At 42.2% G+C, this 23,933-nt stretch overlaps 1 protein-coding gene across 1 annotated transcript in view; it reads right to left on the reverse strand.

Moving 5' to 3' along the window:
- Positions 1–22,978, reverse strand: part of FAM110B (family with sequence similarity 110 member B) — a 78,526-nt gene extending 55,548 nt beyond the window's left edge. Inside the window, exon 1 of the mRNA XM_053396083.1 lies at positions 22,407–22,978. The gene's annotated coding sequence lies outside the window, so the exon portion shown is untranslated. The remainder of the gene's footprint in view (positions 1–22,406) is intronic.
- Positions 22,979–23,933: the final 955 nt, after the last annotated feature.

Consider the following 23,933-nt stretch of genomic DNA (forward strand, 5'->3'; position numbering starts at 1 on the left):
TACGAGATCTGATTGCAAAGACAGAGTCTAAGTGCAGAGAGTTTGCATAGGCATGCAATACAAATATCTTTCTGATATCACACTGAATACATGTAGGGCAGGTATGGAGTCAGCACACACAATCTTGCTCCCCTCTCCCTACACACTTTCAAATAAATGTCTGAACATGAACCAACCTTACACTAATGAGAAATCTATGTTTATGTATGGTGCAGACCCTGGACAATATCCAACTGTTTCTGCCAGCACAATGATTTTTGCTTGTGTAGTGCAACTTCCCTTCTCCTCTCTGTATGCATGCCCTGCACTCTCCTCAAATCTGCTCTGGGGAGTCAGGGGAAAACCCAGAGCATATTTCAGGAGTACACATGGGGGAAGTGGTGAAGTTCTGTTGCGCAATAGAAAGTCCTTTGTCATTCAACATCTCAGTTTCCATGAATCTGTGTGCCTGCAGTATTTTTCGTGTCGGCATATATGAGCAGGATTGAATAGATGCTCACTAAAGCAAGCAAAATATATACTCAAAGTTAGAACAAGCATCTCCTAGAATATCCGATGCCCAATCCTTTCCCCCCCCTCCAAAGTGGAAACCACAACACCATGGTCTCTCCGTGCTGACTGCTATATCCTCATTCTGGAAGCCAAGAAGTTGTGACAAACCCCAAAATGAAAATGGGCTGCAGTACAGTGGGATTTAATTATTGGTACCTTGCCCTCTGCCTTCATTATTCAGCACTATTATTCCCCTAATGCAACAGAAATCCTGATGGGCACCTAGCTTTTTGAGTTCACCTTTCTGTAGCTTTCTACTTAAAGGAAATTCTGTGTCAAAATGTTCACTCAAGCATTTCCAAGGGACAAAGTGGGCTTTCAAGAGATGCAGAAAAAACAACAACAACCCTCTTGGAAAAGTTTATTTTTTGCTGCAAGTTGTAGTCCTCAGTTACTGCTGCTTCGACACCATTTTAGGGCTCATTTGAAGAGGAAGGAATGTGTTCATGTTGCTGAGGCTCAGTTTCATTGCATGGCAGCATGGTGTAGCAAGGCTTTTGCCCTGAGAAAGCTCTAGTTTCACTTAGTTAAGAGTGACGAATTGCAGAACATGAATGGGGGAATGCACATTCCAATGCACATCCCATTTAAAGCAATACACTATGGATGGACAACCATACAGCCAAATAAATATGTCGATCCACCATTCCATACTGTATTACTGAATGAAAGCACATCCCTATCCATGTTATGCTGAAACTAATCAGCTACAAGTTGTTATATCAGCACACAAGAATATCAGCCCAATTGCTTTGGCATTTCAGCTCACCACTATCACCCTTCAGTAGCCTTCTGACAACCTTGAAATATTAGAACAGAAGGAAATGACATGTATACAAAAGAAGTGCACATCACATGTTTAGTCACCTTGTAGCCATTATTCTATGTTTAGTATTTTTGTACCTCTTACTTATGAGAGTGCATTTGACATCCAGCCCTCTTGGAAAGCTTGTGTCTTCTACAGTTTCACTTAATAGGAAACAGATTTTATACGAGAAGTTCTGAAACAGCAGATGGAGAAAGTTTCCCATCATTCTTCCACAGAAACTCCAAGGAAGCTGTTTGGTGCTACTATACAAATGTGGCAAAGAGAAGAATTGAGAAAGTAGAGGGGCGATGTGTGAACACAGACAGTGCTCATGTGGTGCACAAATGAAAGAGTTCCATCATAAGCAAAGGAAAGGGGGGTATTCATAGCAGAAGCTGTGAAAATAAAGAACACAAGTTCCCTTATAGACCTAGGCTCCAGTGAAACTCACCACTCTGATTACTTTTAATGAAAATATTATTATTAACTATTTAATAACATTTTACACGTCTTTAGAGAGGCGTCTAACACCAAAGCCTTTAATTTCTCCTTCCCTAGCCATAAATGGACCATCACGGTAAGTAACTGGTGATGTTCTATTTCCAATGCAAATATTTGTTGTTCTGATGGTGACTGAAATTTATGACCAGTTCTATCCAATTTATTTTCTTGTCTGAGAGGGAAGAGTTGGCTGTTGGATGTGCAAAGTCTTGGGTGGTATTCAACTAACCTTTACTCAGAGTAGACCCATTGAAATTACTAGGCCTAAATAAGTCATAGACCTTAATCTCAATGGGTCTACCCTGAGTAAACGTTAACTGAATAAAACCCTTTGGTACAGAGTAAAATGGACGAAGGATTGCAGTGGGGATGAACATTCAAATGCAAATCCCCATCCCAAACCAGCTAAGATAAATACATCTCGCCTGCCACTATAAATGTGCATCAGTTTGTGCAACTGCTCTTTCAGAGGGAGGGCAGAACACAGGAAGAATTGCTTGGAAAAGCAAGGATATCCAAGACACTTTGCAGACTTCCCATGGATATCTGAGACCATGGCGAGACATAGTGCAAAACTCCATGAAAATCCCCAAATGTAACAAAATAGAACTGAATTAAGACAGCAATGTATGACCATACAAACACACAGAAATACAACTGAGAACTCTGGAAAGAAATGTATGCAATATGAGAATTCAAACAGTATGCCAAATGAGGGAGGGGGTAGAAACCAAAGTTTCAAAATCTATGAAGTCATCCAAAAATGTTTTAAATAGAACAGTCCTAGGCAAGGAGACAGTTTTCTCAACTTTTTAAAGGCTTGCTGCAACTAGCTGCTAATTAAAATGATATTTTAAACAAAAGGGTTTGTTCATTTCCCTCCCTGCCCACATCTATGTTCTACAGCACTGCAAAAAATATGCAATTGGATAAAAGACAGAGATATTAGTTCTTTTTGTGTGGGTTAGAGAAGGACACACAATGCAATATTCATGAGTAAGTTAGATTTTAGGTTTCTTGGTGCCCTAATTTTCCCTTTTGATCCCAGTGCTTTCCGTCCTTTATGCGGAAGATGTGATGAAATCAGATGTTAGAATAAACAGAATGACAGAAAATGTATTTATTTTTTGTTTTATGGTAATGCCTCTGATATGCTAGTGACTTTAAGGACATTCAAGATATTCAGCTTATGCCCAGGGAAATGCATAATTTAAAGGACACTCATGCAAGCAAAAATGATGTTCATGGAAAAGAATTCTGTTATTTCAGATACATCTAAATATGTTATGTAGGTGTCAGGGAACTGCCATCAGAGCCTAGAGTGGAGGTAAGGCTCCCTAACGATGCAGGAGAAGGGACGAGCAGGGAGAGAGAGCAAACTTCGAGGAAGGAAATAGGAGGCACACCAGGAAGCAAGGGGGAACTGCGGAGAGAGGGCTCCAAGACTCTTCCACAGAGAGCAGCGGGGAGAGCCCAGGACCTCCGTTGGGCACGCCCACTCTGCGCAGGAGACTTCCGCGCAGAGAGGCTAGGAGGAGACTTGGGGTCAAAGAATTTTTATGTTGGAAGAAGTTCAGAAAATGCCCACTGACGGATTCTGCCAGCGACTGACACAGCCGTGGAGAAAGGGCTGTCCAGCCAGGGAAAGGTTTAGCCAGTCAACGTTGCCTAGAGCTGCAGCACCCTTTACGCACAAGCAATTCCCTTTACAGTAGGCAACAAGCAAAGGTTTTTTTTAAACAAACAAACAAACGGAAAGAAAATGGCATTTGATACCAATGCCAGGGACATGTCACACTGGCAAACACTAGTTTATTAGCGATAGATGAGGATACTGGGGGAATGTGGAGTTTTTTGCAGTTTCCAGTACAAACTGAATTATTCTGCATCTCCTAGATTAATGCACAGATTGGAATGCAGCCATCCACTGGAATTCACACTGTGACATAGTGATTTTCGGGGGGGGGTGCAGAATCAAACTACATATTCTAAAATCCTTATTTTGAGAGAAAATGCATTTAGAAATGCCTATTTAAAAACATATTTAAATGGAAATTTTAATCCCGCTTGGTTTTCAAAATTCACCGATTAATGCAGAAAAGGGATAGAACACACTTGAAAGCGGATGGAAGCAGAAACAGAATTGTCCATAACTATTTAGAAATACTTCCTGCACTAAGGTAGGAATTTACAGGTGCAAGCAGGGGAGCTGGGGGGAAAAGTCAATCCAACATACAGGAAGAGACAGAATTTGGGTGACTAGGTCAGATTATATTCAGGTCATACAGATGCACCATGTCTGCACTATTACCACTAACAAATAAAATAAAATTTAAAAAGCTACATAATTCAAGGGAAGGGGCTTGTTGTGAAATACAGTGCCATCCATCTTAGTGATTGTGCTATGAAGTTACCGTATTTTTCACTCCATAAGATGCACTTTTTTTCTCCTAAAAAGTAAGGGGAAATGTCTGTCTTATGAAGTGAATGCTGCGCGGAGGAAGGACGGACTGGAGCCAGGGTTCCTGTCCATCCCTCCTCCATGGCTTGCTTTAAAGCAGCAAAGCAGGAAAGGAGCCACTTACACGGGTGTAAAGCAAGCATAGCGGCCACCCCATTGGGATGGGTGGGCACGCTCGTGCAACCCCCTTGGGATGATGCTTGCATGGGTGGAGGGATTCTACATACAAGACTAGCATATAAGATTCCTTTTAAACTAGAGGTTGTAAAATATGCTAAGGAGCATGGAAATAGAGCAGCGGAGAGACATTTTGGGCCACCTCCAACTGAAAAAATGGTAAGAGAGTGGAGGAAACAGGAGGATCAGCTGCAAAAAGCAGATAAAAGCACACTTTTCATGGAAATGCTGCAAAGTGGCCACAGTTGGCCGTGGCCATGAAAGAATGGATCACAAATCACTGGAATAATGGCTTCTCAGTCTCTACAAAAATGATAATATATGAAGCCAAAAGCATTGCTGTAGAGAAAGGCATTCACGATTTTACTGGATCACCATTGTGGTGCTACAGATTTATGAGGCCATGTGGCCTTGCTATGCACACCAAAACTAGAATTGCACAAAAAATGCCAGAAGAATATGAATCTAAGATTCTGTCTTTTCATAAATTTGTAAGTGATGCTAGGAAGAGAAATGAGTTTGAAATTGGCTAGATTGGGAATATGGATGAAGCCCCGCTAACCTTTGATGTGCCATCTAATAGGACTGTTGATCTGAAAGGTGCCAAAACTATCGTCGTGAAAACCTCCGGACATGAGAAAACCCGTTACACGGTTGTGTTGTCTTGCTGTGCAGACGGCACCAAATTGCCACCCATGTTAATTTTCAAAAGGAAAACATTTTCAATAGAAGTGATTCCAAGAGGAGTTGTTGTACATGTTCATGAGAAAGGATGGATGGACGAAAATGGAATGAGAGTATGGGTTGAAAAAGTGTGGTCCAAAAACCTGCCTTATTAGTACTTGACCAGTTTAGAGCACATATTAGCGAAACTACAAAAAAGTGCTTTAAAGAAGTGAAGACTCATCTAGCTATAATTCCTGGAGGTCTTACCAGCCAGTTGCAACCTCTCAACGTTTCCATCAAAAAGCCATTTAAGGTCTTTATGCGAGAAGAGTGGAACAAATGGATGGCTGCTGGTAATCATGATCTCACACCTACTGGACGAATGAAGAGGCCCAGTATCACTCAAGTTTGTGAATGGGTGAAAACACTTGGTGAAGGAGGAAATTGTTCTACAGTCATTGAAAAAATGTGGCATTAGCAATGCTTTGGATGGAAACGAAGATGGTATCTTGTATGAAGATAGCGAAGAAAGTGATGTCAGTGATTGTGAACAACTGAGCTTCATAAATTCTGACTATAGCACTGATGAGTTCTTGGGGTTCACAGAAGACTAGAAGAGTACTCAAACCTTAAAGTCTCTCTTCATTTGTTAATGTCACTGTTGACTGCTGTTCACCTTACATGGTTAAAATATTATTCTGATATACCGGTAGTTTATTAAATAGTTTAGTACAACATTTGATTCAGAATAATTTTTTTCTTGTTTTCCCCCTCTAAAAACTAGGTGAGTCTTATGGACACTTACTTTCCTGGACCAGAGTCCACGAAAGCTTATGACGTAATAAATGTGTTAACCTTGAAAGTTAACAACCCTACAGTACTGGGGGAGAGGGCCCCCATCCCAGGGGCCACTGGATGTGTCAAATCTCCCTCTCTAGTGGCAGAGAGAAAAGTCCACCATTGCAGAGAAATATACAATGTTGCAAGTCCCTTCTGTAAGGATCTGGGAAAGTCCATTATAGGTTCCTCTCCAACAAAGAGGATACATCAGGTGGTTCTCCAGGGTCATTCTGGGAGAATCCTCCCATTCCCGACACACTACTCCACCCACACTTTCCTCTGATGGCATAAGCCCAACAGGGCATTGGATTAGGCCATGGGTAGGCAAACTAAGGCCCAGGATCCGGCTCAATCGCCTTCTAAATCCGGCCCACGGACGGTCCAGGAATCAGCGTGTTTTTACATGAGTAGAATGTGTCCTTTTTTTTAAAAAAAAAAAATGCATCTCTGGGTTATTTATGGGGCATAGGAATTTGTTCATTCCCCCCCCAAAAGAACATAGTCCGGCCCCCCCACAAGGTCTGAGGGGACAGTGGATTGGCCCCCTGCTGAAAACGTTTGCTGACTCCTGGATTAGGCCGTTCATCCACCTTTGTTTCTTCCCTCCCTGTTAGATTACACCCTTAGTTGTTTTAACATGCAAACACGATTTAGAAAGTGCATGTCCTGCCTCTGCTTATTAACCTGCTTTCCCTCAAAATTCACACACCTCTTTTAAGTCTGACTAGCATAAAATGCAACAAATGTTTTATTTTTGGAAATGATTTATTAACAAGGTGTGGGCTCAGCTGTTCTAGTAAACAAAATACTGAATGTTATAACAGTGCACCAATTCTTTGTACTTAGCACCTCCAAACTGGATTATTATTTATTTAGCAACTTAAAAGAACATCATATTAAAGCCTGCAGTCCAACTAGTCACTATGACAGAGTTTGCAACTCAACAAGGCAATGCTACAAATCAAAACCAGAAAAAGACATTAATACTAGTAGGCCTCATTTCAAAGGGGGATGAATTTTGGGGCCAAATTAACTGCAGTAGTTCACACAGTGGGCCAAATACCAGTATCATTTCTTAATTTAGTATTGTCTATGCTGTTTGATGTGGGTGGGCCTTTTTTACATTTCAATATAATTTTAGGTTTCTGGTGTATAAAATGAATTGTGTTTGACATTGTTTTATTATTTAGTGCTGGTTTGACTTTCAGTACGAATTTTTTTCATTGTTACATTTTAAAGCTGTTTTCATTTAACTTATTGTACATATTCTAAACAATCTAATAAATGTTGATATACAAGTTTTGCATTTAACTCCTTATATGGTCATCTACTTGTAGAAGCAAGAAGCCATATTGGGTTGTGAGTGAAAGGCACCTCTTGCCCCAGATACAATCACAGAAGACAGCTTTCTTAGACCTGGAAAACAAGCCTTCCCCTATGATGATGGCCCTCCTGTGGAGAACCTTCTATTACTGTCTGGGTACCAAAAATTGATGCTGCAGGTGAGCTACCTAGTAAGATTTTGGTTCACCTTGGAAGTAGTTGTGCTGGGAGTAATTCCTCTAGGTTAACTTCTTCCTTTCACATCTCAGGCTCATGCAAACCCAAGCATTTACATCATGAAAAGATGCAACTTCTTTTGTGTAGCCAATCTCTGCAAATGCCCCCAGCCTCTTACAAAATATTAGTTAAATGCATAAGGATTTACCTCCATCTAAGATGTAGTGATGGGCTTTCATGAGTTTTCTCTAAAACCTTCCCCTCATCCAGAAATAATCTCAACATATTAACCCTCATCATTGCAGAAAACTTCTCCTGGGACAGCCTTCCTAAATGCTGACCAAAAACAATAGATAAAGTATACTTCCCAACAAGAAGTTCAGGGTTCCAACCCTAGGCATTATTACTGGGAAATATAGTACCCTTCAAACACATGCCTCCCATTCTGAACTAGCAGCTAATTTGGAAAGCTACAGCTGTAAGGACATATATAGAGTGAGAACATGAGAACAATTATTTAATATATATTTTATACCAGCCTTCATACAAATCCCAAAGTAGTTTACAACAGTAAAATACAACTTAACAAAACAATACAGGAAAACAAAGTAAAATCACAATAAACAAACACACTAAATTCATCATTACCAGTCAATGCCTTGCACCAGTGATTCATAAAAGGATATGGCCCATTCGGTTGTTCACAACATGCAGAAGAGCATTTGGCAGGAATCAGGGTGAGGGCTCTCCCCCCCCCCCTCTTGTGGCACCTGGTCCATGGAAATAAGATGGACACCAATTTTGTCGTGTTTTCAGGAGGTGCCAAAAACTCAACAGAATTGGTGTCCATCTTATTTCCATGGACCAGGTGCCACAAGAGGGGGGGAGAGCCCTCACCCTGATTCCTGCCAAATGCTCTTCTGCATGTTGTGAACAACCGAACGGGCCATATCCTAATATCTTGATAGCCAGTCTATATGGGTGAACACATTCCTTCAGGTTCCAAACTGCTTAAGGCTTTGTAAGACAACAAAACCTTAAACTTGGCCTGGTAGCAAACTGACAGCCATTGCTGCTCTTTCAGCAATGGTGTTACATGACCATAGTAGGTTGCTCCAGCTAGCAGCATTACCACTGCATTTTGCACAGCTGCAGAAGCCTCGTGGCGTAAAGGGTTGGTGCATATGGCTGTTAACAAGGTTAATGGTTCAAGCCCACCCAGGGATGGTTGTGGGCAGGATTCCTGCATTGTGGGGCATTGGACAAGATGAGCCTCAGGTTCCCTTCCAACCATACAATTCTAGACCAATGTCAAGGGCAGCGCCACAGAGAGCACACTGCAGTAGTCTAATCATGAGGTTACCTGTGCATGGATCACTGTTGCCAACCTATCCTTGTTCAGATACAAAAGTAGATAGCACACCAAATGAAGCTGTAAAAAATGTTCCTAGCCAGGCACTTGGGGCTCCAGTGTTAAAGGTGAGTTCTCCCAGGGCACACACCTGCTCCCTAATAGGGAGAGCCACCTCAGTCCAAAACAGGGAGACTAACTCCCAGAACTGGGGACCACCACTCACAGCCAGGGTCTCAGCTTTGTCAGCATTCAGCTTCAGCTTGTGGCCCTCATGCAGACCACCAATGTATCCAGGCACTGGGCTCAGAACTTGCACATCTGCACATTATTCAGTTGTGACAGAGCTGTGTGTCACTTGCATCTTGATGATACGGTATGCCAAATCCCCTAAGCACTGTTAAACCGCTTCAGAGACAGAATGGTACCCCGTGGCACCCCACAGTGGAATACAGTAGTCACAGTGCCAACATATAGTAATGTGCATGTGAAGTAGACCTTATTCTCACTTAAATCAAAAGAACTTGCTTCTGAGTAAAATATGTTTAGCCACTGAGTCATGCTAGCAAGTATTTCTGTTGGAGGAATAGCAATATAAATGCAGAAACAAAAGCTGAAAAAAAATCCAAAGAAATCAATCATAAGTACACACAGTCACACGACCTTTGGCTGTATGAAACTTAGAAGGCTGTAGAGGAGGAAAAGGTCAGAAGCAAGGGTCTCAGAACAATGGATATGGAACAGAGAAGCTAGGAAGCCACTGAAGATAATTTCTGTTGAACGGAGCCCTAAGTTATTAATAAGACAGCATCTCTTTGACCTAGATTTTTTTCCCTAGCTACAAGAAGGAAAGAGACTGCATTTTAAAAAGAAGAAGAAGCAACATATTATACCACATAAAAGGTAAGGGTAAAGGTACCCCTGCCCGTACGGGCCAGTCTTGACAGACTCTGGGGTTGTGCGCCCATCTCACTTAAGAGGCCAGGGGCCAGCGCTGTCCGGAGACACTTCCGGGTCACGTGGCCAGCGTGACAAAGCTGCATCTGGCGAGCCAGAGCTGCACACGGAAACGCCGTTTACCTTCCCGCCAGTAAGCGGTCCCTATTTATCTACTTGCACCCGGGAGTGCTTTCGAACTGCTAGGTTGGCAGGCGCTGGGACCAAGCAACGGGAGTGCACCCCGCCGCGGGGATTCGAACCGCCGACCTTTCAATCGGCAAGCCCTAGGCGCTGAGGCTTTTACCCACAGCGCCACCCGCATCCCTATTATACCACATACTGAATTATATTAGACAGATACGAACAAGTAAAACTAAAAGAATATCTACACTCTGCTGGATTGCATATAATTGAAAGAGTGCTTGTACTTTGGGTCAAAATCCGGTTTATTTGGACTAGGGTTAAAGATTTATTTTCAAACTTATTTGATTTCTTCTTTCTCTTACTGTTGTTTAATTAAATGTTTACATGTAGGCATCCCCAGCACAGTAGTATATCTAGATTTAACTTCCAAGAGAGATGCTTGCTGGATTTTTGTTTTATTTATAACAGCTTTGATATTAATATATATTATCTGTGCAACAGATTAAACATTAGGCTATCAAAAATAGTTTGCATTCTCATAATCTCATTTATTTTTATAATGATTAAAAAAACAAACAAGCCCAGAAACAAAGCTAACACAAAAATTCAGGGCTTTTTAAAAAAAAACCACTCCAAAGTAATAGAATCTAAATTGAAAAGGCCTTCTAAGGGAGATGTTGAACCTGTGGCTCTCCCTCAAAAAACCTTAAATGATCATATAATAAATCTCCTATTGTGTTATTCTGAAACATATTTTGAAAGCCAAATTCATCAGCATCAGAGAAACAGATCTATACTGGAATGCACTTTTGAATTAACAGTGTATCCAAAGTTCCTAAGTTCCCTTTTTTACTATACAAAACCATATACATTTGGCTGTATGATTAATCAACAACAATTTCCTCCTGAACTTATTATGTGGATTGGAACCTAAATTGAGACGCTGTGCACGCAAAGTCCATAGTCAGCCAGGTGATGAAAGTGAGCTGCTTTTTGGGGGAAATGGGCATTGATTCTTTATATGTTAACTCCTTATTATCAAGTGAACTCTCACAGATTGCAACAAAACTATATCCAATAACTAAATTCAATAAATAAATAAATAAATAAATAAATAAATAGCATGTAAAATTGCAAGGCAATATTGTGCTGCATGGATAACAGCTGGAGAGATTCTGAACAGCTGTTGCATCTGAGATTCTGTTGCAGCATCTGTACTCTCCATAATAACAATAATACTTGGGAGTATCAACCCAAACTACACTACAATGTGATAGAAATATGTATTAGGCACCATCAGTATGCATGGAATAACACTACAAGCCAGGAAGAACGGTCCAACAAAAAAGTTGTCTCCTAAGGCTTGCTGAGAACACTCCAATACATCAAGCTACTAGAACTGACCTGAAAGCAGCTTGTTCTCTAGATGCTTGAACCAATAATTAGTTGTTGCTATGACCACACTACCTTAACCCCTTACCTCATGACACACCTCTGAAACACAGCATGAAAACTCACGTTCTACCTAATGCAGACTCTGAGCTAGGAGTCCTCACTCCAGGGGACATAGAACACACTAGGCAAGTGTAGGACCAAAACAAATCACAAGCTTCAGTGGAAATTTGAGGTTGGGGAGGCAACAGGCTTTATTCTTTCACCTCTGTGGCTCCAAGTTTCAGAGAAAGCTTTGAGCATACTCAGCCCCTGGGGTGAGCAACATTGTTGAAACCCTGAGGATCACTATTTAGAATTATGGTTTTAAAAATACAACTCACAAGAGAGTGCAAACATTAATGTCACACACACACACTGTATACTTATGAGGGGAGCACACAATTAAAAGTATTTCACTAGTATCATAGAATTATAGAGTTGGAAAGAACCCTGGGGATCATCTATTCCAACCTTCTGTAATGCAGCTGTCCCATATGGGGATTGAACTTGAAACCTTGGTGTCATCAGCACCATGCTCTAGCCAACTGAGCTATCTAGGGACACAATCTAAGGCTCCAAAACTGAAAATCAGCTTCAGCCCTCCCAACTCTGTCTCTGTTCCCTTTGCCAGTTGAACAATACTACAGCTGGACCAACACTTCCAAGACCTCCAAGTAAAGCAAAAGTGGGGAAGCTGTTTCCAAGCCCCCATATGCAAGTGGTGGGTGGGACCAAAGGAAAAAGTGGCTGGAACAAGGGAAGAAACATTTAGTGACAGTAGGCTAATTTCTACACACATCCACCTCTATTTTCCATCCAGATAAGAAAGAGTTGTTATTGCAGTTCTAGGACACATTCCAACCAGACAAGAGCACTCAACAAGGGTGGGAAGCAGAGTTGGTGAGTAGGTGTTGCCTGAGGAGAGTTCCAAGGCCAGAGAGAAAGGCCCATTTGGCCTCTGGACCCAAGGTTCCCAACCCTAGCAGTGAAGATACAGTATCTTAACACAAGAACACGATATAGCAATTTGGAGTGCTATCCTGTCATAGCTACTTTAAGAGACTTTCATTAATGCTTCTCATCTCTGTTGTCCACTTTCCTGACACTTCGCAAATACAAAATTTTATCAGCATTTGCCTTTTCCCACACTAGCTGCTCTTCCCGATTTCCCAGGAACTGACCAAAAACAGGCACAGAGCGGATGAACCTGGCTAAATCCCAAGCCAGAGAAAAAAAGAGCCTATTGGTAAGCACATCTGGAACGAGTTATGTCAATGCGGTTCCTTTTCCCCTTATGAGGATTACATTTTAATTGAACTGGTTTGATAACTTTCATGTTTAAAGCTGGAAAAGTGAGTCCATGGCAAAATATTCACCCAGTTGCTCAGCCATGAGAACCCAGGCTGCCACCCACCTCACTTCTTATGGAAACCCACTGGTAGAAAGTTTGTACCGGAGTTATCAGATTATTGGAAAAGAGAATGGGGTTAAATGAAAAGAGCAAACACACAACACACAGCACCTTGAGCAGCAGCAAAATGACACAAATATAGTTGATACTTTACTTTAGCATGTCCTCACATACTTGCGTTCTTATATCCCCCTCCTTTTTTCCCCTTTTTGCAATTACCTCCCATAGTTTAGGAAGCTGCCTTAGGCTAAGTGACATTACTGGTGTATTTAGCTCAGCATTTACATGGACTTGGAAGGAAGGACTACCTGGAGATTTTTAGATAATGGGACTCAACCTGGGACTTTCTGCTTTGCATGTGCTCTACCACTACAACTACAGCTTGCTTGTGCGGGGCCCTGGGGGTGCAGAGAACAGTAATGTTCAGAGACTGTCACTTATCATTTAGGCAGGTATATATGATATATTGATGCATTGTAAGATGTTTCTAAGGTTCATTTGATAGAGCAAACTCTTTTCGCACAAAAGCATGTTAAAATTAATAGATATTAACCAGCAAGTCTTTCTCTGCACAGTTAGCAAATTTTGCTATTCCAGTCACTAGGATAAGTATTATAAAAGAATTACTGTAGTTCATGGATAATTTGCAATAGATTGCATGTCAAAGGGACTCTGTGGGAAGGCTCCATGAGCCCAGAGGGTGTGGCAGGTAAGGCAGCACATGGAAGTTATCCAACTCATTGTCCTTGGGAATCCACAGATCTACCAAACTAAAGTAGTTTTTACTCTAAAGAAGTAACATATTAGCTTCATAATGACATAAAACTGAAACCATCCTAATCAGAGCTACCGAAAGACTAGAAAGAGTACACTAAATTCCAAGAGATAAAAAAACAAACAAACCCAGATGCATTTCCATAGCAGAAAAATATTTAGCTAGCACAGCAATTGATTCTATGCAACTTACTCAAAAGTAAAGCCACTAGTTTATTTAGTTATTAAGTTTATACCCTGTCCTCCCTCCTAAAGGAGCCCAAGGAAGCAAACAAACAATAAAACAATGAAAATATCTTAAAAACTAGTTCAGTTATATAACTCGCAATGTGTTTGTAGGACTGCAGCCTTAAACACCAGTCCCATATATTAAGGATTTGGTTTCACTGGTTTCTCAATGAAAAATAAAAGAAGTCAGAATTAGACAATCTTTTTTTTTTTGGAGCGGGGTGAAAAGAGAGTAAGGAACATTCATTGGCTCCAGACAAATAAATATCCTATCTGGCCTTGTAAATTATATTAGTGATAGGAAATCCTTTATGATTCATCGAACAAGTCTCAGAAAAAACACATGCCAAAAACACGGACATCAAAGGGATGAAGGTACCACGCTAAATTCATGGCACATTTTTTTTATTACTACAAATATACATACATGAACATTCTTCTCAGTATACTAAGAACTCAGTGCCCAGTGATATTTATCAAGCAGCTGCAAACACATCTGTACACAATGGTGCTCCTCACATGACTGCCTCTCCCCATATTGGCAGCAGCTTGTCATCAGTTCAAGCAGTGAGTATCATGGTAGGAGGTGGCCATTAAAAAAAATAATCAGCAGGATTTCTTGCAAGTGGAACAAGGCGCAGGGTTGCAACCCAATGGCATGCCCACTTTTAAAATTTGCTCAATATACTATACTTTTCCGTGTATAAGACAAAGGTTTTTTTACACAAAAATAAAGTTTTAAATGGGGGGGGGGATCTTATACATGGGTAGTGCAGAGGGGGGACGACAACGGGCGATTGGTTGCAGCCGCAAGCAGGACCTTGCGATTGGGTGGGTGAATGGAGTCTGCTGCAAGGGCTGCTTTGGATTGGCTGCTGCTTTGTCAAATGGGTGGGTTATTAGCGGATGCAGCAAGGGCTGCTTTGGATTGGCTTTGGCAATTTGGCTGGTGTCTCGATTGTTAGCGTTCGTCAGTTGGGTGAGTGATTTTCAGCAATCTTCCCCCATTTTCTTTAATTTTAGTCCCCCAAAATAGGGGGCATCTTATACATGGGGGCATGTTATACACAGAAAAGTATGGTAAGTGCAAGGCATGGATCAAATGGATTTCTTTACTATTTGCACTTGCAAGGCTGCAACCAGGCATGTATAAATAACATTTCCATTATGTAGCGCCAAACCACATTACGGTGAGGGAAAATGGAGAAAGTTGTCAAGCTAGCAGTTCAGCTATACTTCTAAACTCAAAGGGGTAACTCCTTAAACGTAAGCCTTTTATCTTCTCCAATTTCATGCTAAATTTTACATTGATTAAAAGTGAGGAGGGGGAGCTTTGTTTTATCTCATTTCTACGAAGCTTATGTTTTAATTCATGGAACTTTGGGGGGGTGTATTTTATTTTACTAACAGTGGGATTACAGAGTTAGCAAATGCTGTGTCACCAGTTATTAATTTTGTCACTTTTGACCTAAACGGAACAGTCTCTTCCTGAAAGGAAGGATTGCTCTTGGAGTTACACAATTTCATAGATTCATAAAAACAAAGACAGTTCTGTTGTAGTAGTATAGTTTTGCTGTGGGCAGGAAGAGAAAGAAATGGTATCTACTTGTCTTATAATTAAATTAAATAAAAGGAGGCAACAATAGATTTGCAGTCTTATGGCTATAAACAGCCATGAATAGACATTAAAAGACTACCTTAAATCAGTATTACTTTGAGGCTTTTGCAAATGCTTAATTTTGCTGCAATATAAATCTTTAATATCTCACACAGTTGATTTGATAGTAAGCAAACAAGAGGTAAGACTGTTTAGGATCAAAATGTCATGCAGCATCAAGAGTAAACACAAGTGTGTCTATACAGATGAAAGTATGCAACTGTTGTCACCTGGAATACCAATGGCAATACAATATGAATATTGATAAGGGCGGGGCATTATTTGTAACTACACAGATTTCTCAACATTCACTATAGTTCTGAGGATCATGCCTAAAGCCAAAATTGCATATGGTCATGGGTTCAATGGCAGGTGGGATTGCCAAAGTCTTTTCCCCCCAGACACTGACGCCTTTCCACCCCTTATTTGTTTGTTTTTTTGCCAAGCACATAAAGCGGAATGTGCACAAGTTAAATGTGCATACGTTGCGTGCTTATTATATTTCCTTCTAACTGAATGTACATTATTTCCGTTGACAGAACAGACCACAAAGCAGCATAGATGTCCACATGGAAAATCCTTTCTACATAATGGGCTGTAGCCAGAAGAAATCAGGCATGCTTTAGTTGGCTCCTGCAGAGCAGTGGTTCCCAAACTTCCTTTCGCCATGAACCACTTGAAAAGTGCTAAGGTTCCTGGCAGAACCCTGTTTTCTGCCTGTTGTAGCAACTGTAATGCACTTTGCTAGATGCTATATGATCTTTAGTTGTATTTTTATTGCTTCTTATTTTCTTATACAGTGGTACCTCAGTTTACAAACTTAATCTATTCCGGAAGTCTGTTCTTAAACTGAAACCGTTCTTAAACCGAGACGTGCTTTCCCTAATGAGGCCTCCTGCCGCCGGTGCCCATCCACTGTTCGGCTTCCATTCTTAGACTGAGGTAAAGTTCGCAAACCAGGATACTATTTCCAGTTTTGCGGCGTTCTTAAACTGGAATAGTTCATAAACAGGGCTGTTGTTAAACCGAGGAACCACTGTAATGTATTTTATTGTAACAGAATTTGAATGCCATCAAATTTTATGGAATTCAAATTGTAACTGTTCTTCACAGATATGCTGTGGACCACCTGAATGAAGGTTGTGGACAACTACAGTGGTACCTCGGGTTACAGACGCTTCAGGTCACAGACACTTCAGGTTACAGACTCCACTAACCCAGAAATAGTACCTCGGGTTAAGAACTTTGCTTCAGGATGAGAACAGAAATTGTGCGGCGGCCGCAGCAGGAGGCCCCATTAGCTAAAGTGGTACCTCAGGTTAAGAACAGTTTCAGGTTAAGAACGGACCTCCAGAACGAATTAAGTTCTTAACCAGGGGTACCACTGTAGTTGCCTGTGGAACACAGTTTGGGAGTTGCTACTCTAGAGAGCAAAACTAGCCCAGAAAACAACAAGAAGAGATCTGTGTAACAAAGAAACCAACAGAAACTAATGCAAAATGAATTTGCCCATCCAGCTGAGTTGCAAATAGGGGTTTTGAAGGTTAGATTCAAAGCAATAACCATGGTCATTAATTTTCACATCAAGTATTTCCATAGAGTCCTAATCTCATGTTCTACTCATCTATGCAAAGCTTACTTCTGAATCTGCATAGAAGTACAAAAGCCAACATTCAGATATGAGAGTGAAAATCAACCTTGTTCCACGAAAGTCATCCTAAAGGTTTTACATGATTTTTTGAAGTTTGACGATTCAAGACTGAAGAAAATCCTTTGCTGCCATGATCTTGGAGTACTGACACTGCATGGCAAACACCTCAGCGCAGACTTTCTGCTCTAAACATTTATGCTCTAAAAACATAAATGGATATATATATATATGACTGCAACTTGTTGTCTTGCAATCTATACATTTATTTATTTTACTGCACTTTTCTCCAGCCTTTTTGTCAAAGAAGCTTAAGCGGGGTGGCTTCTCAATCCCATTACCACATAAGTAACATTGTGTAGTGAACAGGATACAGTTTTCTCTGTAGCAGCAGCCCAACTATGGAATGCTCTCCAAGCATCAACAGTTTACTTTTCCATGTCAGCTGAAATACATCTCTCTTTCGATAGGCTTTTACAGATATTTGATTCCATTTGACCAGCTACAAAATAACGGGTTACCTGTCTGCTCTGGTAATAATACAGTTTTACTTGAAATGAAATTTTAATGGCTGTATCTCATAATCAACCACTATGATTTATCAATTACTTCTCCACCTCAACATAGGGCAAATCATTATCATGCTTCTGAGAACATAACATTATGAAATGAAATACAAGATTTCAGGCAACTCATTGGTAAAGGAATATTGCTCAATTGACCAGTCAAATATTATCAAAGAGTAGACAAGTATTTAAATCATCAACTTAAGAGAAGAGCGCATGAGACACTGACATCACTTACAAAACAGAACCAAGTCCATCAACTGTTATTATGACATGATGAAATAAAATGGTTAACTATTTTAAGGGAAATTACCAATAATGTTCTGTAAATACAAAGGTACATAATTCTGAAGAGAATAAAGAGTTCTTAGTTTTCATCATGGAATCTCAGGAAGAGCCCAAAGAGATATTTTAAAAAATGAAGTTAAACAAATAAAATACAGAGTACATATGAAACACACATGTTGAATGCACAGCAAAAGCCAGATTTTAAATGTGGTGAAGGTTACACTAAGCAGACGTCAGGCCAACACAAGCATTTTTGCTTCATATTATCCAACTCAGATGCTTCAGTGTCATCACCTTTCTCATCAGTATCCCCCACCCTCCTCTTGTATACTCCTGCTCACTGACACAAGTCTTAATCAGGCATTCTTCACAACTTAAAACTGAGATATGTGGATATCAGTCTTACGACAATGGAAGACTTGAAACTGATTTCTGGCTCTTGGAAAGTTGATTCCATTCTGCACTAGCAGCAACACAATAATTTCTGCCACTATGGCTGATCCATAAGGAAGTCTCCACCCTTTCCACTATCATGAAGGAGCAAGCTGCCTTGATTGATCCGCTGGAATTTCACGTCACATTGTTGTAGCAACCAAGAGATTTCCCCGCCCCCATTTCATTATTTGCTACCTCCATCACAATTGTCTGATCGTTTTACAAATGGTTAAGACTTAGGACCCTGGCACTCCTGAAGCTGACTGTGGCAGGGTGCAGCAAGGAGCTCCTTGTATTTCCTATCAGGAGACATCATGATTGAGATAAAAAAGGTACATCGCCATTTCCATAAAAAGGATACATGACATATATCTGACTACTGTGAAACCAGTGCTCAGTTGACTGACTAACAAAATAACCTCTAAAGAGCTAGAAAATATATAAGGAAGTATAGTCTCTATGTATCTTTTTAGCATTTTTGCCGCACTAGGTTCACCTCTCTGAAAAGAAAGAGCATCCCTTTGAAATATGACCAGTTACCAACCTTTTATTTAAAAAAGTTACCCTCATAGGAGCCTAATTTCATGTAGTGTTGTGATAGATGTGTACCAGATTTGGAACAGGACAGAAGTCTGGGTTAGAGGAAGGAACCTTGTGTTTATTCATTCATCATAAAAGAATTAAAGCACATTGGACAACCCCAAGATCAAGTCATAAATATGTAATCTTTCTAGGCCAGTGTTGTTATAGTTTAAAATTTTATTAACAGCTTTTCAATGGTCCTGTAAGGAGCAGCTTACTCAGGACCATTTAAGTGAAGCAAAATTGCTCAATGAATTAAATAAAAAAAAGTATTTCAGACATACAACAGGCCCAAGACAAATTCTTGATGTAATGAAGAACTAACCTGGATTTATATTTGCACTGGCTCAATAGTTTTTCCACTGAGTTTGCTGCTCATAACATATCCTGAAGTCAAATGCTTATTAATGCAATTTCTCTTGATACCAGTGAGATTTTTTTTAAATGCAAAACATTTCTGCTTCCATTTTCACAAAGCTACTAAAAGGTCCATTCAAATATTGCAGCCCACATGTGGATAGCAATGAAAAATGCTTTTGCAGAGGGCAAGAGATGCTCTACAAACAAGGCTGCACGTGGAATGGGCATGAAGAGTCTCTTATACCAGTGGTTTTAGAACTCTCTGTCTTCAGAAAACCTCTTCTGCATCAACTTATCTGCCGGACTACATACTTGCTACAGAACATTAGCACAGTACGTTTCCGAGCACAATTCAAAGTGTTGGTGCTGACCTTTAAAGCCCTAAACGGCCTCGGTCCAGTATATCTGAAGGAGCGTCTCCTCCCCATCGTTCTGCCCGGACACTGAGGTCCAGCTCCGAGGGCCTTCTGGCGGTTCCCTCACTGCGAGAGGCCAAGTTACAGGGAACCAGGCAGAGGGCCTTCTCGGTAGTGGCGCCCGCCCTGTGGAACGCCCTCCCATCAGATGTCAAAGCGATAAACATCTACTTGACATTCAGAAGACATCTGAAGGCAGCCCTGTTCAGGGAAGTTTTTAATATGTGACATTTTAGTGTATCTTTCATCTTTGTTGGAAGCCGCCCAGAGTGGCTGGGGAAACCCAGCCAGATAGGCGGGGTACAAATAATAAATTATTATTATTATTATTATTATTATTATTATTACATGACCAAAAAGTCCTTGTATACTGTAGGGCAAGGTGGGGGAACCTGTGACCCTCCAAATACTGCTGACCTAAAACTTCCATCAGTTCTAGTCAGTTATGACCAATGGTCAGGAATGATGGGAGTTGTAGTTCAGCAGTATTTGGACAGACACAGGTTCCCCATCTCTGTTGTAGGAGATCATGCACTGCAATCATCAGGCACTGGCCATACATTTTGAGTTCCACTGTTATCCTATGTGCACCCATAAGCGTGCCTTAAATGCACCCAACATCTTCTGGCAAAACTGTTCAGGAAAGAAAGATCAATAATGGAGGACTAAATGTAATGAACTTTGTCTAACATCATAGGTCTTCTCACTAAAGAATGCACTGATAAGTTCTCCAAAAACACCAGGATTCCCTAGAAGGGTTTTAAAACTATGACTGGGGAGGTGGCATGGAGTAAATAGCTTTAAGCCTACTGTATAGAATGCCACCACAAGCAAGAATTTTACATAGCCTCTTCATGAGGCCCATTCATATCTAAGCAGTTCTAGTGCATAACCTGTTGCCTAACTGGTTGAATATTTCATGTTTTCTTAAAAGTTACTATAACAGCCCTATGCAGTAGGCCATTACTGTATTCTTATCCTCACACTACAAATGGGTTCAGATAGCTCAGGTGGTTAGAGAATGGTGTTGATAATGCCAAGGTCATGAGTTTGAGCCCCATACCGGCCACCTGCCTATGAACTAGGTGACCCTCAGAGTCCCTTCCAACTCTACAATTACATGATTCTAAAAGGGGAGGGAGAAAGTCCCCCCCCCCATAAATTAGATGAGATTTTAAGTAGAATCTTCCCACATCACAACTTATACTCCTAGCCACTATACCACATCTATGGATGAGACTGAGATCATAATATTGCCATTACAAGGACCTGCACTAAAATGAAATGACACAGATGAAAGAAGTTTGGCAGGCAAGTATCATGGATGTTTTAGGTAAGGAAAGCCTGTGTGAAAAGTCCTCCTCTGGATCCGTACCATTACTAGAAATCTAGGATACTGCCTTAACACGATTTATTCAGTTGCAACTGTAACTCCAGTTCCCACCTAACAGGTGCACCTCAAATGTGAAAACACAGTTGTCCTCCAATAATGCAACCCTATGGATGTTTACTTGGAAGCAAGTCCCACTGTGCTTAGTTCCACTTACTTCCCAAGTAAATGTTCCTAGGACTGCAACCAAAAACACTGCTGAACTATTATAAAGAGAGAGAGAGAGAGAGAGAGAGAGAATGACATTCAAGCTGAAACCCTAAAAATACTTACTAGGGAGTAAACTCCAATGAGTATGGCTTCTGAGGATTGCCATGCACAATGCCAAAAGCAAACTATTCACAACATACATATTCTCAGGAGCCATACAGCCTATTCCTGTGCATGCTTACTCAAAAATAATCTCACCTAAGGTGAAGAGAGACTGATCATCACAAGTGTGGTGCTGGTGCTCTCAAGCAAACTGTAGCAATTATTTGGGGCGGGGAGGATGTTCGTTCAAAGCAGTCCCCCCCCCCCCAGCTTTGGCTGTCTTCAGTCCAAGTTCAGGCATCCCCGAGTAAGTATGCACGTGATCCCAGCCTCGGGATGCAACAGTGATACTAGCAAGACTTTGGAACCAGAAGCTGCTGCACCTGGATCTCAGCAACCAACAGCTCTTCCGCTTCCCAGGCAGAGCCAACAGAATCCTCTTGGCAGCTCTGGGTATCCAACCTTTTGCTATTCTCCTGGAATTACTTCCATCTCTGGAGATCTGCAAGGAAACAAGCCTGCCTCCCTCTACGCACACGCAGATAACCCACCCTCCTCTCTGCAGTACAAACCCAGTTTACACGAGCAACCTCCCCCCAAAACCTGCCCCCACTTCCTGCTTCTAACCCAAATATCTCCGAGAGACTGGAAGAACAATGCCCTTTTGGAGGGGGGGGGGCTTCAGTCCAGGTGGTTGGCGCATGCACAAAGCAAGCAAGCGCCCCCCCCCCTTTCCCAAAGGACTCAGCTGCTGCTATTTCAACGGGCAGCAGCGTTGCTTGCTGGCTTGCTTGCCTGTGCTTATGGCCATTGCAACAAAACAAGGCACAGGCGCTCCAGTCAGAGCAGCCGAGATGTGAGGGGGTTGGGGAGGGCAGACGAGACGGAGCTGTAGCTGCGCCAGACAACGAGCGCGACAGACAGACAGCCACCCTTCTCCACACACCCCTCCGGTATTCTTCCGCCGCCGCCACCGGTCCCGAGGCGCCCGGATTCCCTCTCCGTTTCTCTCAGAAGCACCCTTACCTGCAGCGCCTCTCCTCGGAGATACCAAGCCCCGCGCCAGGCGACGCCAGCTTCCGTGGAAAGGGGAGACGAGGCGGCGAACCGCTGAGGGCGCGCGGGAGCAGCGCAGCCCGCTAAGCCGTCCCGCCGGCGCGCGCGGGGCTCCCTCCACGCGCTGAATGAAACTCTCCCACGACCGAGCTGCTGCTGCTGCTGCTGCCACAGCTAGAGCCGCTGGCTGCGGCGGCGGCGCCGAGCTCCGTCCTTCCCACTGCCTCGCCAACGCGGAGGGGGAGTCGAGGGAAAGAAGCTGCCTTGCTCCGGGGCTGCCTTTTCTCCATGGGCGGCCTCGCAGGGTCTAGCCAAAAAGCAGCCAGAAGCCCCGGTTCGAGCTCCGGCCTTGAGCTCTCGGGAGAGCGCGGCTGGGCCAAGTGGCTGGCATGCTCCTTTCCCCGCTGCCTCTCGGGGCCCCCTCGATTTCGGGATGGTTTGGTCCAGGCTGAAATGGGGAAGGGGGCGGGGCGGGGGATGCTGCTGCCCGCACACAATAGGCTTGAATCGGCCCCCTCCGTGTAACGGAGCAGACGCTGCCGAGAAAGCGGCGCTCTCGCCATCCCCTCCCTTTTCTTTCTTTTTAAAGGCAATGCTCTGGGTTTGGACCAAGACGTGTGAGGGGAGGAAGAGAGAGAAGGCAGCCAGCCAATGCAGGCGTCCAAATAAATGAATAGTAAGCCAGGGAAAGTCCCCCCCTTTTTTCCCCTTTAAACCAGTCATAATTTGGATTGCGAGAACTGTGACGATCTATTCTTCCGCATTCGGCTTTGTTGTTTTAGCAGCATGTGCGAAGCTGCGCAAAGTGATTTGCGCGCAAGCCCTCGCCCTCCCCCTGAGAACTATCAGCCTAAAAGCCTCTGCGCTTTTCCTCCGAAGTAACATCGATTCAGTTGAAGTTTACTCTCAGGTTAAAAAAAAAAAGTATAGGATTAAAGCGAGGGTGTTTTCTCACACTGGTTTTGTGTGGCCTGAACCAGTTCTTGGTTTGGCCTGTTGTTGCTTTAACCTCTCCCCCCCCCTCCAGGCTATGATGCCAATTTGAAACTCATTGTAGTACTGGATACAGTCAGTTTAAAGCTGGCGCTAGGAAACGGAATTCTTCACACTCTCTATGGATGGTTGTTATCGGTGATTTGTAAATAATGAGCCAATGGCCAAATGTTTTCCTGCAAGGCATATGTCATTGGGGTCAAATATACCTACAGTGTACATAGACTGCAGTCTTAAAACATGTCTACTTGGAAGCAGACACTATTGAATTTAATAGGACTTACTCCCTCGTAAATGGAAGTAGGATTGCAACCTAAGTCCCATTATAATTACAGTGGTACCTCGGGTTACAGACACTTCAGGTTACAGACGCTTCAGGTTACAGACTCTGCTAATTCAGAAATAATACCTCGGGTTAAGAACTTTGCCTCAGGATGAGAACAGAAATTGTGCTCTGGCGGCGCAGTGGCAGCGGGATGCTCCATTAGCTAAAGTGGTACCTCA

This window comes from Podarcis raffonei, chromosome 7 (genome assembly GCF_027172205.1).
Source record: "Podarcis raffonei isolate rPodRaf1 chromosome 7, rPodRaf1.pri, whole genome shotgun sequence".
NCBI lineage: Eukaryota > Metazoa > Chordata > Lepidosauria > Squamata > Lacertidae > Podarcis > Podarcis raffonei.